This window comes from Bos indicus, chromosome 28 (assembly GCF_029378745.1).
Source record: "Bos indicus isolate NIAB-ARS_2022 breed Sahiwal x Tharparkar chromosome 28, NIAB-ARS_B.indTharparkar_mat_pri_1.0, whole genome shotgun sequence".
NCBI classification, from domain to species: Eukaryota; Metazoa; Chordata; class Mammalia; order Artiodactyla; family Bovidae; genus Bos; species Bos indicus.
The window spans coordinates 13,192,013-13,209,805 of record NC_091787.1 but is presented as its reverse complement, the minus strand read 5'-3'; the positions used below and the strand labels follow the sequence as shown (position 1 = coordinate 13,209,805).

The 17,793-nt window shown below is 38.4% G+C and overlaps 1 protein-coding gene and 2 pseudogenes across 1 annotated transcript in view; 1 reads left to right on the top strand and 2 right to left on the bottom strand.

Annotated features, from left to right (window-relative positions):
* Window positions 1-2,538, bottom strand: LOC139176057 (son of sevenless homolog 1 pseudogene; annotated as a pseudogene).
* A 3-nt stretch (window positions 2,539-2,541) lies between these two features.
* Window positions 2,542-3,777, bottom strand: LOC109553607 (son of sevenless homolog 1 pseudogene; annotated as a pseudogene).
* Window positions 3,778-7,350: 3,573 nt separating this feature from the next.
* LOC109553815 (ral guanine nucleotide dissociation stimulator-like) overlaps window positions 7,351-17,793 on the top strand; it is a 71,627-nt gene continuing 61,184 nt past the window's right edge. Inside the window, exon 1 of the mRNA XM_070781893.1 lies at window positions 7,351-7,436. The gene's annotated coding sequence lies outside the window, so the exon portion shown is untranslated. The remainder of the gene's footprint in view (window positions 7,437-17,793) is intronic.

Genomic DNA, 17,793 nt, shown 5'->3' with positions numbered 1-17,793 from the left:
TTATAGATGATACTGAAGCAGATCTTGAATGAAAGGGCTTGAATGGTCAGAGTCAGGTATGCTGCAAACATCTGTGGTACTGGAAGCAGCAGAAGCAGGAGGTGCTAATGGTGTTCTTGGAGAATTTGGTGCAGATGCTATATTTTCTGTTTCAATTTCAGGGGTTTTACTTTAACTGTTTTTCCTTGGCTCTTGCTGCGGAGGTGTGGGATGTCTCATAGTACCTGGTCTTGGGTTTAATGGACAAATACTGGGAGATTTTAGTGAATGGCTATATTCTTTTGGAAATCTTGGGAGAGGCTTAGGGTTTCATGGTTATGTTTCTAGGTATTTGTTGAAAAATAGTCTTTAAATTCTTTTTCCATGCTGTTTCCCATTGGATTGAAGTTTTCAAAGAACTTTTTGATACCTGATTTTAGTCGTAAACAGTAACACTGATTTTGGTATTTCTGGATTTCACCTGCAATGTTCTTCCCTTTACTAAAGTTTATAAGCTCTTTTCCATGCCTTTTTAGGACCTCAGGACTGCCTTCTGTTTTCAAGATATTAGTTAGATAAATTCCAAAGAAAGGCTCATATGGTGGATTAATAGACCTGAGTTTTGCCAAATATTTCTCTTTTTTTCCCCTCAAATATTTCTTACAGTGATCTTCACGTAGTTCATGAGCTGTTTCTGAAATTTTCCTTCGGCAGCTTTGTATTTGCTCAAACATGTGGTCTAGTCTGTAAACAGGTAATTTAATAGCACAGCCAACCTCAAGGACACCACTGACGTTGTTCAGCTCTTGAAAGACTTGCAGAATCTCAATTATTCAGCTCACCACAGCTACTTTTTCTTCTAAGTTTTCAGTCTCTACATTTCTCAAACCACAGGGTGAAATTCGTGGTATGCTGGATCATTTTCAGAAGGGTAGGAGAATTAATCTCTTTGTTTTCTTTTGCCCACATACTGTCAACTAATTCTGATGACCGTACAGCTCGATATAAATCTGATTCAAATAGAGTGAGCTGTCGAGCAATTCCTGTTGGTTTAAGGAGAGCAGGTCAAAAGTCTCTATGTGGTCAAAATTCTCTCTTTCCACCAGGTCTGCTTATATGCCATTCATCCGTGGGAGGTGAACTCTGAAATGTAATATTATGACCTGGTCCATTGTCTCTTGCAATTCAGTTCTTTTCCTTTTGATTATTTTAGTGATGGATTCAACCCATTTTTTCATTGTTTTACCTCTTACTGTTCCAAGAAATTTCTCCATTAGCTGCAAACGATCTGAATCTCTTTCAAAATCATAGTGGTGCACTACTCAGTGCCAACATACATTTAATGCTTACACCTGCACAGGCTGTATATATATTTTTCTAAACCCTTTTGAGTTCTGCACTCAAGGGCTAACCTTCTCTAAAGCTATGCAATCAGGTTCTGTTGGCTCAGACTCTGGAATTTCAAACCTTTCTATTAAAAGACTCAGTAGTTCTTAAGATTTACAAAAGGATCTATATGTTGTAAGAAATGCCTGAACAAAATTGGGATCCATGTATATATGGTATGTGAGCCTCTCTGTAAGTTTAATAACAATTCCTGCTTTGATGACTGGAATTCCAGCTTTGGGCTACACGTTTTCTTCAAATATGATATTTTCTTCAGAGTCAGGCTCTACAAATCTATAAACATCAGCACTAGGGAGTCTCATCTGCTGCTTTTCATCCTAAAGTATTGTCACATCAACCATCCTTTCCAATGTTCTCTGATATGATAAAGATATCAATGCTGCCATCCAACTGTTTTTCTCTTCATCTGACTTGGCAGAAAACATAACACTATTTACGTCTTTTAAATTATTTCAGAAGTATGCTTGTACTCACTAGTGTCATCTTTGTCATTAATCTGTACCTTTCTCATAAAAAACTTTTCTTTAAGGTGATATTCTGCATTGCTAGCACCAGGAAGTTTTAGCTACCCATGATTTGATTTACAGCAAATCATTGAGCCATCAAAGAGAAATATGTTTCTTTAATGTTTCTCCTACATGTATAAGAGTTCTTTCCATTGCAAATTCATTGCAGCACTGTCCAGTGTCTTTTCCTCCCAACCATCAATATTCTTCTGAATCTCGTTCATTTTCTTGATTGCTAGTTGTTTCCCCTTCATTTGGTGACTATAAATCCAACATGCAGATTCACCCAGTCTACATTTTGCAAGGCTTTTAGAACATATTTTGTTCCTATACCACTATGAACATTAAGCAAAGCTGTTATTTCTTGTTTCAAACATTCCTTGTCTTGTTCTTTACTCTTCTTACTGCTTCAGAAGTTTGAAGTAATGTAGACAGTGGTAAATGGGCTAGAAGTAGCCTGGGTAAAACATATTGAACAGCTTCTTTGAAACCTTTGCCTATTGACTGAGAAGACTGAGGGCAAGAAGAAGATGGTTGGATGGCATCACTGACTCAATGGACATGAATTTGAGCAAACTCAAGGAGATGGTGAAGGACAGGGAAGTCTGGCGTGCTGCAGTCCATGAGGTTACAAAGAGTTGGACATGACTTAGCGACTGAAAAACAACAGGAGTGCCACTCCAGGCTTTGATAACTGACTAAGGAATGGTCATGAAAACCAGGTAATAGAATATCTCGAGCGTATGATTCAAATGGATCAAATGCCAGTTCCTCTGCTGCCTGCAAAGCAGCTTCCTACTAATGGATGGTGACTGCCTTCATCTGTCATTTCTACAGTATCTTCTATATGGCCCAGTAACTTTCCACAAGGTTCATGTATATCCACTATATGACCAAATGTATTTTCTACATCATTAGCTGAAAAACAGTTTTGTATTAATGACAAAGCACTCTCTAAAATCGTTTATAATTTAACTTCCCTTATGTATGTCAAATTTCTGCCATAAATGCTTTTACAAAATCATAATAACATTGCTCTCCTGAGGTGGAAGGCTCTTTCATCAGTTAAAGATAATATATCTTCTACATCTTGATGAACCATATCCATCAATACTTTATCAACATATATTGCCACTTTAATATCTTGTTTTGTAATTTCATAATGCTGTATATTTTGCACCAACTTTTAAAGTGTCTGCAGAAATGAATTCTAACACTACTACTAGATTATAAAACCTGGTGGTCAGTTTTATAATCTAGGACCTCCTTTAACAAAAGATGAATTTTTTTCTACGGGGAGAGAGAAAAAAATTTCTTTGGTTCCTCTTTTCAGTAGCCGACTGGGCATCAACTATTGCCCATGTATCAACTGGATGAGGGAAACTTTTTTGAACATGTTCCTCTACATCTGAAGAACTTAGGGGCTGAGCTTGACATTGCATATTTAATTGCTAAGTTAATTCTTCAGCATACTGAAGAGCATCATCACTAGACTCAACAGTAGGATGAACTTGCCCCTGAACATTTTTTCAATGCAGACACCAGCAGCCCCAATTGGGGCGTGTTCTTTTCAGCTAAACACTCAGAGCAGCTGCTGCGCCTGCATGCCCCCGCCTCTGGGCAGGGAGAGGGCCAGCGGTGGCCAGGCTGGGGGAGTCACCAGAGGGTGAGCTCCTAGCGCAGAACTGGGCCGCAGTCTCAGCGGATGGCCCGGACTCTGCACGGGGCCGAGCTGCTGGGCTAGCCCTGGAGATGAGGCTGGGGGTGAGGCTGGCGCCTGGCCACCCATCCCACAGGCACCGGCTGAGGAGAGAGAACGCAGCCGGTAGGCGGCGGTGGTGGCATCATCGGGCGACGCCACCCAAGGACCAGGCCTCTCACGCATCCCCGGCCCTCCGTCGCCTCCCCAGGTTGCTTTCCACCGCGGTTGCTGGACTCTGGGCTGGTCTGCCCCGGTTGCAGAGCCGGTGGCTGTGGGAGGGGTGCGGAGGGACACTCCGGCCGGGCCCATTTTATTTAAAATTGTTTTCTGTTGCCATATACTCCACAGCTATTTCCCATTAAATTCTGAAAGAGATGGGAATACCAGACCCCCTGACCTGCCTCTTGAGAAACCTGTATGCAGGTCAGGAAGCAATAGTTAGAACTGGACATGGAACAACAGACTGGTTTCAAATAGGAAAAGGAGTACGACAAAGCTGTATATTGTCACCCTTCTTATTTAACTTCTATGCAGAGTACATGAGAAACGCTGGACTGGAAGAAACACAAGCTGGAATCAAGATTGCCGGGAGAAATATCAATAACCTCAGATATGCTGAAGACACCACCCTTATGGCAGAAAGTGAAAAGGAACTAAAAAGCCTCTTGATGTAGGTGAAAGAGGAGAGTGAAAAAGTTGGCTTAAAGCTCAACATTCAGAAAACGAAGATCATGGCATCCAGTCCCATCACTTCATGGCAAATAGATGGGGAAACAGTGTCAGACTTTATTTTTTGGTGCTTCAAAATAACTGCAGATGGTGATTGCAGCCATGAAATTAAAAGATGCCTACTCCTTGGAAGGAAAGTTATCACCAACCTAGATAGCATATTCAAAAGCAGAGACATTACTTTGCCAACAAAGGTCTGTCTAGTCAAGGCCATGGTTTTTCCAGCGGCCATGTATGGATGTGAGAGTTGGACTGTGAAGAAAGCTGAGCGCCGAAGAATAGATGCTTTTGAACTGTGGTGTTGGAGAAGACTCTTGAGAGTCCCTTGGACTGCAAGGAGATCCAACCAGTCCATTCTAAAGGAGATCACTCCTGGGTGCTCTTTGGAAGGAATGATGCTAAAGCTGAAACTCCAATACTTTGGCTACCTCATGCGAAGAGTTGACCCATTGGAAAAGACTCTGATGCTGGGAGGGATTGGGGGCAGGAGGAGAAGGGGATGACAGGATGAGATGGCTGGATGGCATCACCAACTCGTTGGACGTGAGTTTGAGTGAACTCCGGGAGTTGGTGATGGACAGGGAGGCCTGGGGTGCTGCAATTCATGGGGTCCCAAAGAGTCGGACGTGACTGAGCGACTGAACTGAACTGAACTGAATAATTAATGATGTTGAGCATCTTCTCATATGTCTTTGGCCATCTGTATGTCTTCTTTGGAGAAATGTCTCTTTGGATTTTCTGCCCATTTTTCAGTTGGGTTTGTTTTTGTTGTTGGTGTTGTTAAGTTGTATGAGCTGTTTGTATTAATATATTTTAGAAATTAAGCCCTTGTTGGTCACATCATTTACAAATATTTTTCCCCCCATTCTTTAGGTTGTCTTTTCACTTTGCTCATGGTTTCTTTTCCTGTTAAATTTGAATATTTTTAAAATTCCACTTTATCTATTGACTGTTTATGTATATCTCAGTTCGGTTCAGTCACTCAGTCATGTCTGACTCTTTGTGACCCCATGAACCGCAGCATGCCAGGCCTCCTTGTCCATCACCAACTCCTGGAGTCCACCCAAACCCATGTCCATTGAGTCAGTGATGCCATTCAACCATCTTATCCTCTGAAGTCCCCTTCTCCTCCTGCCCTCAATCTTTCCTAGTATCAGTGTCTTTTCAAATGAGTCAGCTCTTCACATGAGGTGGCCAAAATATTGGAGTTTCAGCTTCAACATCAGTCCTTCCAATGAACACCCAGGACTGATCTCCTTTAGAATGGACTGGTGTGATCTCCTTGCAGTCCAAGGGACTCTCAAGAGTCTTCTCCAACACCACAGTTCAAAAGCATCAATTCTTCGGCGCTCAGCCTTATTTATGGTCCAGCTCTCACATCCATACATGACTATTGGAAAAACCATAGCTTAGAGTATACAGACCTTTGTCAGCAAAGTGATGTGTCTGCTTTTTAATATTCTGTCTAGGTCGGTCATAACTTTCCTTCCAAGGAGTAAGCGTCTTTTAATTTCATGGCTGCAATCTCCATCTGCAGTGATTTTTGAGCCCAGAAAAATAAAGTCAGCCACTGTTTCCACTGTTTCCCCATCTATTTACCATGAAGGGATGGGACTGTATGCCATGATCTTCATTTTCTGAATGTTGAGCTTTAAGCCAACTTTTTCATTCTCCTCTTTCACTTTCATCAAGAGGCTCTTTAGTTCTTCTTCACTTTCTGCCATAAGGGTGGTGTCATCTGCATATCTGAGGTTATTGATTTCTCCCAGCAATCTTGATTCCAGCTTGTGCTTCCTCCAGCCCAGTGTTTCTCATGATGTACTCTGCATATAATTTAAATAAGCAGGGTGACAATATATAGCCTTCATGTACTCCTTTTCCTATTTGGAACCAGTCTGTTGTTCCACGTATCTCTTTTGCATTATGTATATAGTAATTTCTCTATCAGTTACAATATACATCAACTTTTCACCATCTATTTAGAGTTAATAATGTACCATTTCTCATAAAATATAGAAACTTTGCAAATATAAAAGTCCATTTCCAGCTACCTGGCACTGTCCGTTTTGTTATTGTTGTCATACCTACATTATAAGCTTAAAATGAGAGGTGAGTTTCTTTTAGTCTGGTTGTTATAGACTGAATGTTTGTCCCCAATCCCAAATTCATTTGTTGAAACCCTACCCCAAGTGTGATGGTGTTAGCAAGTAGGACCTTTGGGAATTAATCAGCATTAGATGAGTTCATGAGGATGGAGCCTCCTATTGTACCTTCTAGGTACAATGGGATTAGTACCTTTTAAGAGTCACCAGAGAGCTTGTTCTCTTTTCTCTGGTCTCTGCTACATGAGGATATAATGACCAGTGTGTAGTTTCTATCTCAGAAGCAGGCTGTCTTCAGAACTCTACTATGCTGGCACCCTAATCTCAACCATCCAGTCTCTGGAGCTGTGAGAAGTAAGTTTCTGCTGTTTATAAGCTACCCAGGATATGATACAACTCACTACATTATTCCTAGTATATGATACCCCATATATGGTACATTTCTCATGTTCACAACTGGAGAAGGAAATGGCAACCCACTCCAGTATTCTTGCCTAGAGAATCCTGTGGACAGAAGAGCCTGGTGGGCTGCTGTCCATAGTGTCGCACAGAGTTGGACATGACTGAAGCGACTTAGCATGCATGCATGCATTGGAGAAGGAGATGACAACCCACTCCAGTGGTCGTGCCTGGAGAATTCCAAGGGCAGAGGAGCTTGGTGGGCTGCCGTCTATGGGGTCGCACAGAGTCGGACATGACTGAAGTGACTTAGCATGCATGCATGCATACGTTGGAGAAGGAAATGACAACCCACTCCAGTGGTCGTGCCTGGAGAATTCCAAGGGCAGAGGAGCTTGGTGGGCTGCCATCTATGGGGTCGCACAGAATTGGACATGAGTGAAGTGACTTAGCAGCAGCTGCATGTTCACAACAAGAAAAAAAAAAACAAACTGAACAAGCATTGAAAAATGAACAATTTTTTTTTAGGTTAGTCAGAATATTGAAGCCACAGGACAGAAGCCCAGGAGGAGAAGCCCACATCTGGAGCCACTACTTTACAGCAGCATTCCTGTAAGTAATGAATTGTAGGCTAAATTGAGAGTTAAAAATTCCGAGGGGAGGCAGTCTTTGATCAGTTTGTCCTCCAAGAACATGACCAAATTCTCACTGTGAAAATCATGGAAAAATCCCTTTGTGCTTCTGGCAGGGAGAAGGGAAAAGTAACCATTTAAAATATGCCTTTAATTAGGGCAAACCATTTTCTCCTTAACAAGGCCTGACCTCAAGATAAAATGTTAAACCAGAGCCTAACCTGAGAGAAGAGACTCATCCCAGACTCCTCTAAACTTACCATCTCACCTAAGTGTGGCAGGGGAGAACCAAATTGAGCAACTCTTATTAAGGTGACATCATAGGCACACGTGCTCACTAAAAGACTGAGACCTAATCATAGAACTATAAACACTTCCTTCCTCTAATACCTTATCACCGTATCAATTAACTTCCTATAGAATACCAAGAAACTGAAAGAACTAAAAGCTAAAAGAAGCTAAAATACCAACAGCTGAAAGAACTGCAAGCCTAAGATCTTATTTAAGAAGGAGTCTCTAAGGAAACATAAGGACAACAGAAGAGAGAGACAAAAAGACACTAGAGGGAATTTTAGCCTCTGATGCACAGCTATAACAAACAGTAAACAGAGTCTACCTCGTAGCCACATAAAATCAAACCTCACATTAAAAGTGTATTATATCAATTCCTTTAATTGAATACATAATTTCTTGCTTTTGAGCAAAAAATTACAAAGCATGCTAAAAGGAAAGAAAAAAGGTTCAAAAGGCAAAGCATGTTTCAGAACCTGGTTCAGATATGGAAAAGATTTTGGACAGAAATTTAAAATAATTATGATTAATATATTAAGAGCTCTGCTGGAAAATGTGGACAGCATGTAATAACAGAAGGTTAATGTAAGCAAAGGAATGGAAACGATAATAAAGAATAAAAGGGAAATGCTAGAAATCAAAATCAAGCAGGAAGAATGAAGCAGTATGCTGAGCATAACAGGGAAAGAATCTGTGATCTCAGTGAGGTCAATAGAAACTTGCCACACTAAAAATTAGAAAAAGGATAATAAAAAGAATAAAGGAACACAATTTTGAAGAACTGTGGAACACTTACAAAAATTAACACATTTTAATGGGAATATCAGGAGAAGAATGAGAGAAAGGAGCAAAAGAAATATAAAACCACAGATCCAGGAAGCTCAGGGAACACCAAGCAGGATAAATATGGGGGGAAAATCTACACATAGGTATCTCATATTCAAACTACAGAAAAATAAAAGGTAAAGAAGAAATAAGCTAGAGAAAAATATAGCTATAGAGGAGTAGGGATAAAAATTACATTGTTCTTCTCTTCAAAAACTATGCATGTGAGAGTGGAGCAAAATATTTAAAGATTTAAATATTTAAAAATCTAGATTTCTATATCCAGTGAAACTGTCCTTCAAAAGTAAATAAGAAATAAAAACTTTCTCAAGTAAACAAAATTGAAGGCATTTTTCACCAGTAAACCTTGTAAAACATGTTATTAGGATTCTTTAGAGAGAAGGAAAATGGTATTAGAAAGCTCTACCTGTGCTGTGTAAGGAATGGAATATATGAACAGGAATTATTAAAGGCCAAATATTGTCTTCCATGTTTCTTATTAATTAATCTAACAAATAAAAATTTGTTCAACTTAATACTAGTACCAGTAGTCTCAGTAATTATAGATTTGTGTAAATGAAGTGAATGGCTACAATATTATAAAGGGTTGGAGAGAAGAATTGGGAATACTCTGTTATACGGTACCTGCACCACCTGTGAAGTGATACAGTGTTGTCTGAAAGTGGACTTGAATTAGTTGTACATGTATATTTCAAATTCCAGGGCAACGAGTATAAAAATTTTCAAGAAGTATCTCAAGAGATAGAGAACACAAGTCACAGAGTGGGAGAACATATTTGCAAAAGGCATATCTGATAAAGGACTGTTATCCAAAATATACAAATAACTCTTAAAACTCAAGAATAAGAAATCAAGAAACCCTATTTAAAAATTGGCCAAAGACCTGTATAGATACCTCACTAAAGGAGACATAAAGATGGCAGATAGCCATATGAAAAGACCCTCAACAAATGTATCATAAGGGAATTGTAAATTCAAACTATTCTCAAACTACACTGGACATATATTAGAATGGCCATAATTCAAAACATTGACAACAAACTCTGGCAAGGATGTCAAGCAACAAGAACTCTTCTTCATTACTGAAAGCTTTAGCTTATCTTGGGATCCCGGATGAGCCCCCAAGATGGAAGCTTTATGCTCAGCCCCCATGATGATAGCTTACACCTTGTCTTAGGATCCCGAGTGAGCCTCCAAGATGATAGATAAAAACTTAGTGTTCTACCACATTCGTTGCCTCTGAAGGAGAAGATTTAACTCTGGGACCAAAGACAGTCTCACTCACTCAGAGCTTTGTGTATTATAAATTTAGTTAAAGTGATACTGGCAGAAAAAAGCTTCTTACATAGACATCAGACGGGGGTAGAAAGATGATCTGCCTTGCTAGTTTTAAGCAGGAAATTATATACTTTTCTGCCAGCTGCTGAGAATAGAAAAAAATATCTCAAGGCTGTGAAAATTTTGCCCAGACCATTTCCCATAACATACATCCTGGGATGACATCAGCACAAGACTAGCCAGAAAGAAGGGTTAACCCAGAGCTCAAGGCTGTGGACCCAGACCTCCCATAACACACATTCTGAGCTCAAAAAACGTATGTCCTTGAACAAGACTTACTGCTGCCTACAAGGCCTATGTGTCTAAGGCAAAAGAATGTGAGTAAGAAAGATGTTCAGATCAGATCAGATCAGTTGCTCAGTCGTGTCCGACTCTTTGTGACCCCATGAATCACAGCATGCCAGGCCTCCCTGTCCATCACCAACTCCTGGAGTTCACTGAAACTCACGTCCATTGAGTTAGTGATGCCATCCAGCCATCTCATCCTCTGTTGTCCCCTCCTCCTCTTGCCCCCAATCCCTCCCAGCATCAGAGTCTTTTCCAATGAGTCAACTCTTTGCATGAGGTGGCCAAAGTACTGGAGTTTCAGCTTTAGTATCATTCCTTCCAAAGAAATCCCAGGGCTGATCTCCTTCAGAGTGGACTGGTTGGATCTCCTAGCAGTCCAAGGGACTCTCAGGAGTCTTCTCCAACACCACAGTTCAAAAGCATCAATTCTTTGGCACTCAGCCTTCTTCACAGTCCAAATCTCACATCCATACATGACCACAGGAAAAACCTAGCCTTGACTAGACGAACCTTTGTTGGCAAAGTAATGTCTCTGCTTTTGAATATGCTATCTAGGTTGGTCATAACCTTCCTTCCAAGGAGTAAGCGTCTTTTAATGTCATGGCTGCAATCACCATCTGCAGTGATTTTGGAGCCCAGAAAAATAAAGTCTGACACTGTTTCCACTATTTCCCCATCTATTTGCCATGAAGTGATGGGACCACATGCCATGATCTTCATTTTCTGAATGTTGAGCTTTAAGCCAACTTTTTCACTCTCCACTTTCACTTTCATCAAGAGGCTTTTGAGTTCCTCTTCACTTTCTGCCATAAGGGTGGTGTCATCTGCATATCTGAGATTATTGATATTTCTCCCGGCAATCTTGATTCCAGCTTGTGTTTCTTCCAGTCCAGTGTTTCTCACGATGTACTCTGCATATAAGTTAAATAAACAGGGTGACAATATACAGCCTTGATGTACTCCTTTTCTTATTTGGAACCAGTCTGTTGTTCCATGTCCAGTTCTAACTGTTGCTTCCTGACCTGCCTACAGATTTCTCAAGAGGCAGATCAGGTGGTCTGGTATTCCCATCTCTTTCAGAATTTTCCACAGTTTATTGTGATCCACACAGTCAAAGGCTTTGGCATAGTCAATAAAGCAGAAATAGATGTTTTTCTGGAGCTCTCTTGCTTTTTCCATGATCCAGCGGATGTTGGCAATTTGATCTCTGGTTCCTCTGCCTTTTCTAAAATCAGCTTGAACATCAGGAAGTTCACGGTTCACATATTGCTGAAGCCTGGCTTGGAGAATTTTGAGCATTACTTTACTAGCGTGTGAGATGAGTGCAATTGTGCGGTAGTTTGAGCACTCTTTGGCATTGCCTTTCTTTGGGATTGGAATGAAAACTGACCTTTTTCAGTCCTGCAGCCACTGCTGAGTTTTCCAAATTTGCTGGCATATTGAGTGCAGCACTTTCACAGCATCATCTTTCAGGATTTGGAATAGCTCAACTGGAATTCACCTCCTCCAAAAAGGGGCCTTAGGCTTGGATACCTTATAAGGTGCCTAAGTTAACCCTATCCTTACTAGTGGGAATCCAACGTGGTACAACTTTGGAAGATACTTTGGTAGTTTATTACAAATCCAAATATACTTCTTTTACTATATAATCCAGCCATTGTGATCCTTAGTATTTCCCCAGTGGTGCTGAAAAACATATGCTTACTCAAAAACTAGCACACAGATGTTTATAATAGCTTTATTCATAATTTCCAAAACTTGGAAGCAACCAAAATGTCCTTCAACAAGAAAAACTGAATATCCAAACTCTAGTATATCCAGACAATGGATTTCGTTCACTGCTTAAAAAGGGGGGTGGGTGGGGGGAGGGTGCCAAGTCATAAAAAGACATGGAGGGACCCTAAATGCATACTACTAAGTGAAAGAACCCAATAGACTAAATATTGTGTGATTCCAACAATATAAAATTATGGAAAATGCAAAACTGTGGAAACCATAGAAGAATGAGTGGTTGACACAGATTGAAGCAGAGGGCTGAATATGTGGAGTACAGAGGATGTTTAGGGAAGTTAAACTATTCTATATAATGTAATGTCGGATACATTTAATTATACATTTGTCAAAACCTACAGAAGGTACAACACCAGTAGTGAACCCTAATATAAACTGGACTTTGGTTAATAATAATATCTGTATGAACTGTAACAATTACACCACTCTGTGCAGATGGAAGCTGGGAATGTTCATGGTGAGGGAGGCAGTATATACATAGAGGCAGGTCATATATTGGAAATCTTCATATTCACTTGTGCTGTTTACCTAAATGTGCTCTTAAAAAGTCTATAAATTATAAAAAAGTTATGAAATCAATAAAAATTTAAGTGTAACTGATATGCAAAGAGAGGAGAGAAAATGGAATAATATAAAATACTCAAAACCAGAGAAAGCATAAAAGAGTGGAAGACAAGAGAAAGAATAGGGTAAAACATGGAAAACAGTTAAAAATGTGGTGACTATTACTTCAACTATATCAACAATAAATTTAAATGTGGGTGACCTAAATACACCAATTAAAAAGGACTATCAGAGTGGATAATGAAAGCAAGACCCAACTAAATGTTTTCTACAGAAAGCCCACTTTTAAGCAGTGGAGAAAGATATACCATGCTAATACTAATCATAAGAAAGCTAAAGTAGCTATATTATTTGTTGTAGATGTCAACACCCCTCTATTAGTAGTTAATAGTTCCAATAGTCAGAAAATCTGTAAGGCTATAGTTAATATAACTATCTAATTGACATTTATAGAATACTTCATCTAACAGCAGCAGAATACACATTCTTCTCAAGCTTGTATAGATCATACTCTGGGCCATTAATTTGTACCTTAACAAATTTAAAGGAATAGATATCAAAGTATGCTTTCAGAACATGGAATAAAACTAGATATCAATAACACAAAGATAGCTATAAAATTCTAAAATAGTTTGTGATTAAATAACACACTTCTGAGTAATACATGGATTAAATCTCATAAGAAATTTTAAAATATTTTTAACAATGAAAATATGACCTATCAAAATTTATAGGATAAACCCAGTACAATGTCATGCTTTTTGCTTTAAACAGTTATTTGTATCTTCAAGAAATTAAGAGAAAAACTGTTCTTTAATATTTACCCAATTATTTACATTTCTGGTGCTCTTCATTTGTTTTAAAAAAAATATGAGTGTTTTCTTCTGGTATAATTTTCTTTTATCTGTAAGAACATCATTTAGCATTTCTTAAACTTTAAGCCTGGTATATAGGAGTTCTCTTTGTTTTCCATTATCTGAAAATGTCTGCTTTTAGCTTTCATTGTTTAAGGATACTTCTGCTGGATTGACTTTTTTTTTTTTTTTTCCTTAAAAGATGTTGCTTCCCTGTTTTCTGCCTGTGGTTTCTGGTGAGAGTTCTTTGGTTATTCAGATTATTGCTCCCTTGAGTGTAATATATCTTGGATATTTTAAATATTTTCTTTTTATTCATGTTTTTGGAAGTTTGACTTTCAAATATCTAGACTTTTCTTCATATTTATCCCATATTGAATTAAATATTATCTTTGTACATTTCTCTATTTCTAAATTCAAATTTTGCACATTAGACTTTTGGATGTCATACAGGTCTAGTATTCTATTTATTTTTTTCAGTGCTTTTTCCTACCTGTTCTTTGAATACTTCATTTTCTTTTTTTTTTTCCTCTCCAAAATCACTGATGCTTTGCTTTTCCATTTTGTTCCTGCTATTAAATCCATCCAATGAATTTTTTATTTCTGATTTTGTGTTTTTCAGTTCTAAAATTTCCAATTTGTACTTTTTCATCATTTCTATTTATATGCTAGAATTTCTTGTTTTTTTCACTCATCATGAGTATATTGTCCTTTATGTCATTGAATTAGTTATAATGTACACTTTAAAGTTCTTATCAGACAGTTCCAACACTGAGTAATATTGATACTGGCCTATGTTGGTCATCTTTTTCCTTCAGAATGAGTTACATTTTTTTGGTTCTTCATATGTTGAGTAATTTTATAATGTATCCTGAACATTTAAAATGTTATTTGTGGAGACTAGATTCTGTTAAATTCCTCTGGATGACTTTGTTTTAGTAGGCAATTTAACTTGGTTAGACTCAAACTGAAAACTTGTCTCAGTTGCAGATCAGTCAGTTTAGTTCAGTCACTCAGTCACGTCTGACTCTTTGCAAGCCCATGGACTGCAGCACACCAGGCTTCCCTGTCCATCACCAACTCCTGGAGCCTACTCAAACTTATGTCCATCACGTGGGCTATGCCATCCAACAATGTCATCCTCTGTCGCCCCCTTCTCCTCTTACCTTCAATCTTTCCCAGCATCAGGGTCTTTTCCAATGAGTCAGTTCTTCACATCAGGTGGCCAAAGTATTGGAGTTTCAGCTTCAGCTGCAGTCCTTCCAATGAATATTCAGGACTGATTTTTTTTTAGGATTAACTGGCTGAATCTTCTTGCAGTTTAAGGGACTCTCAAGAGTTTTCTCCAACACCACAATTCAAAAGCATCAATTCTTCAGTGCTCAGCTTTCTGTATAGTCCAACTTTCACATCCATACATGACTACTGGAAAACCCACAGCTCTGACTAGATGGACCTTTGTTGGCAAAGTAATGTCTCTGCTTTTGAATATGCTATCTAGGTTGGTCATATCTTTTCTTCCAAGGAGCAAGTGTCTTTTAATTTCATGGCTGTAGTCACCACCTGCAGTGATTTTGGAGCCCCCCCAAAATAAATTCTGTCACTGTTTCCATTGTTTCCCCATCTATTTGCCATGAAGTGATGGGATTTGATGCCATGATCTTAGTTTTCTGAATGTTGATTTTTAAGCCAACTTAAATCAGACACATCAATTTGTGTGTAATAATCAACATCAATTTTATTTCTTAGTATTCTTAGCATTCATTCTCTAGCAAGTGAATTTTTAGTCTGTAAGATGTGTACAGTTTAAGTTGTTTTATTATTTGTCCCTAAGTCAGACATAAATAATGGATCACATGTTTTGGTAATGTTCAGTCATGGTTTTATTCTTGTAGCATTTATTTGTGATTAAGAATGTAAATACAGAAAATGGTCCTTTTCAGTGTGATTTTAAGGCTTACATTGGTTGGTGTCTCTTTTCACATATTTAATCTATTCATTATATAAGCACAAATGTTTCTGGTGACCACTTTTGGAAATGCAGTTTTCACCCATTGGGCATATGACTGTGTATATGTTATTAGATATTCGATAATCTCAATTTGGAATCTGTGAGGAGAAAATTCAATCCAAGTTTTAGATCATTCGATAACAATTTCATGAGAATTTATAGGGATTTTAAGATATAATCACATTGTCTTTATCATCATAAACAGCTGTAGAACTTTAGTCTGAGAAATATTAAGCTTTTTCAAAGCATAGTGTATTAATCATATTTTTAAATTTTATGTATCTTATGATGTTTTGACATCTTACACAGCTTGCTGACCAGGGAGAGACTTTGTCTCCTAGGGCTAGCCATTTCTTAGAGATAGCAAAGGGATAGAGCCAGGCCTGGAGCATAGCTTTCCTATACAAAATAACCAGTCTCTCACACCAACCCAGTATTTTCTCTATCCTAAATTATCATGAGACCATGTACTAGTCAACTACACACAACTTTATAGCCCATGGCTATAATACTCTATGAAGGAGTGTCCAACAACATCTGAACTTTACAGATAAGGCAAGATCTTATCACCTGTTGAATTTCTCGAGTAGAGTCTTTATTGTAAAAAAAAAAAAAAAGTATGGATAATTCCTCCCTTCCATTGGGGTTTATTCTTTGCTATGTGAGTTTCAAGGTCTGGATATAGTTGGGATGACACCATGCAGTATGAAATAGTCTAATTTAGCCAAGATTGCTTCTCTTCCATGGAAATAGGGTGGTGTTTGGGAGGTAAGTCTTTTTTAGAAACTAGACTAAATAACTGTCATAGTATTAATGGTGGTAAACTTCTAAGGGATAATTATACTGCATAACTATTACTGTGAAAGGAGAGTCTAACCAACATTTGAAACCAAAAGCTTGACTTACTGCTTTTCTGTTTCAGCCATCTATTACTGTGTAACAAAAACACCTAAAACTTAAAAGGCTTAAAATAACAACTTTTTATTTCTCTATAGGTAAAAGTGGATGATTTTTCTTCTCTACTAGTTATTATCTGTAGCCTCTCATTCAGCTAGCATTTAGCCAGTGATGGGGCTAGGCTGGAAGGTCTGAAAAACTTCACTTGTATGTCCAGCACTGTGGGGTTTCATCCCCAATAGCTTGAGTTTCTTCACAAATTGGTGATCTCAGACTAGGTGTACTTTTTCCATGTTATTAGCTTTGAGAAGTAAAGTGGAAGCTGCCGCACTTCCTAAAGGGGAGGCCTGACACTTCTCTAATATGCAGATAAGCCAAAACAAGTCACAAGACCAATCCAGATTCAAGAAGATGGGGAAATGAATCTCTTATGGATAGAATAGCATGAGGGAAGGAATTGATACTGTCCATCTTTGACCATCAGACTAACCAAAAGAGGCCTGTATTTGTAAATCAGTCAGAGAAAGAAATGATACAAGGTTTGGGGAAATGGGGGATTCAGGGATTTGTAGACTTTCCAAAGCAGGAGTGTTGAGGGACTGACTGGCTCTTTCAAAAAGTATAGTAGTCACTGGAGTAGGCCATAGCTGACTTTCTGAATTTCCAGAGTGTGTCAGAGTGAAAGCTGTTGCTTGGCTTTCAGAAATGAGTTGTCACAACTAGCTGATTTTCATAAGCTTGTGCACTAGTGAGAAAATTCTCCGGTTAATTGCTATTAGTGTCTGATCGCTTGTCTCTGATCTATCAATTTTGGTGGTTACTAGTTCATGTCTTGGGGCTTATGGCCAACAAACAGTGTCTCAGGTTTTCTTCAACTTGGGGACTAGCAACATTTTACTCTTACTAGAGTATTAGTTTTAAAAGTATTTTTATTAGTACAGGCTTTATTCTGAAAGCAGATTTGCTTCAGTTATTAGACTGTCCCCAGAAAGTACTAATTTTGATTTAATTTTTGATTGAGGGGCCCAAGGAAGTTATACAATGTATTTGTTTTCACACTGAAATAAAGAACACTAGAGATAGTTTCTTCTTAAACATGTATCAAAATGGTATGCTCATGTAAGAGCTGAATGAAATACTGGTAACAGTAGTTTACCATGGAGTATTCAGAAGTTATATAAGTACAAAGTATACATAAGATGTAAGCAATCACTAAATATACTAGGTGTTCATTAATATTAAGCATCAGATGAATCAAAATGGAAGCTTAACATCATAAAAGTCCTTTTTATTAGGAAGGGGAAATAAGATGGCAGGATTTAGATTGGAGCAGCATTTGACAATTCTATGAAGTATGGGCAATAAAGTAATTTTACTAGTAATATAGCTGGTGGAGTTGGGTATTCTTTTTGTTGTTGTTCGGTTGCACTAGTTAAGTATGACATAAAGATGTATTT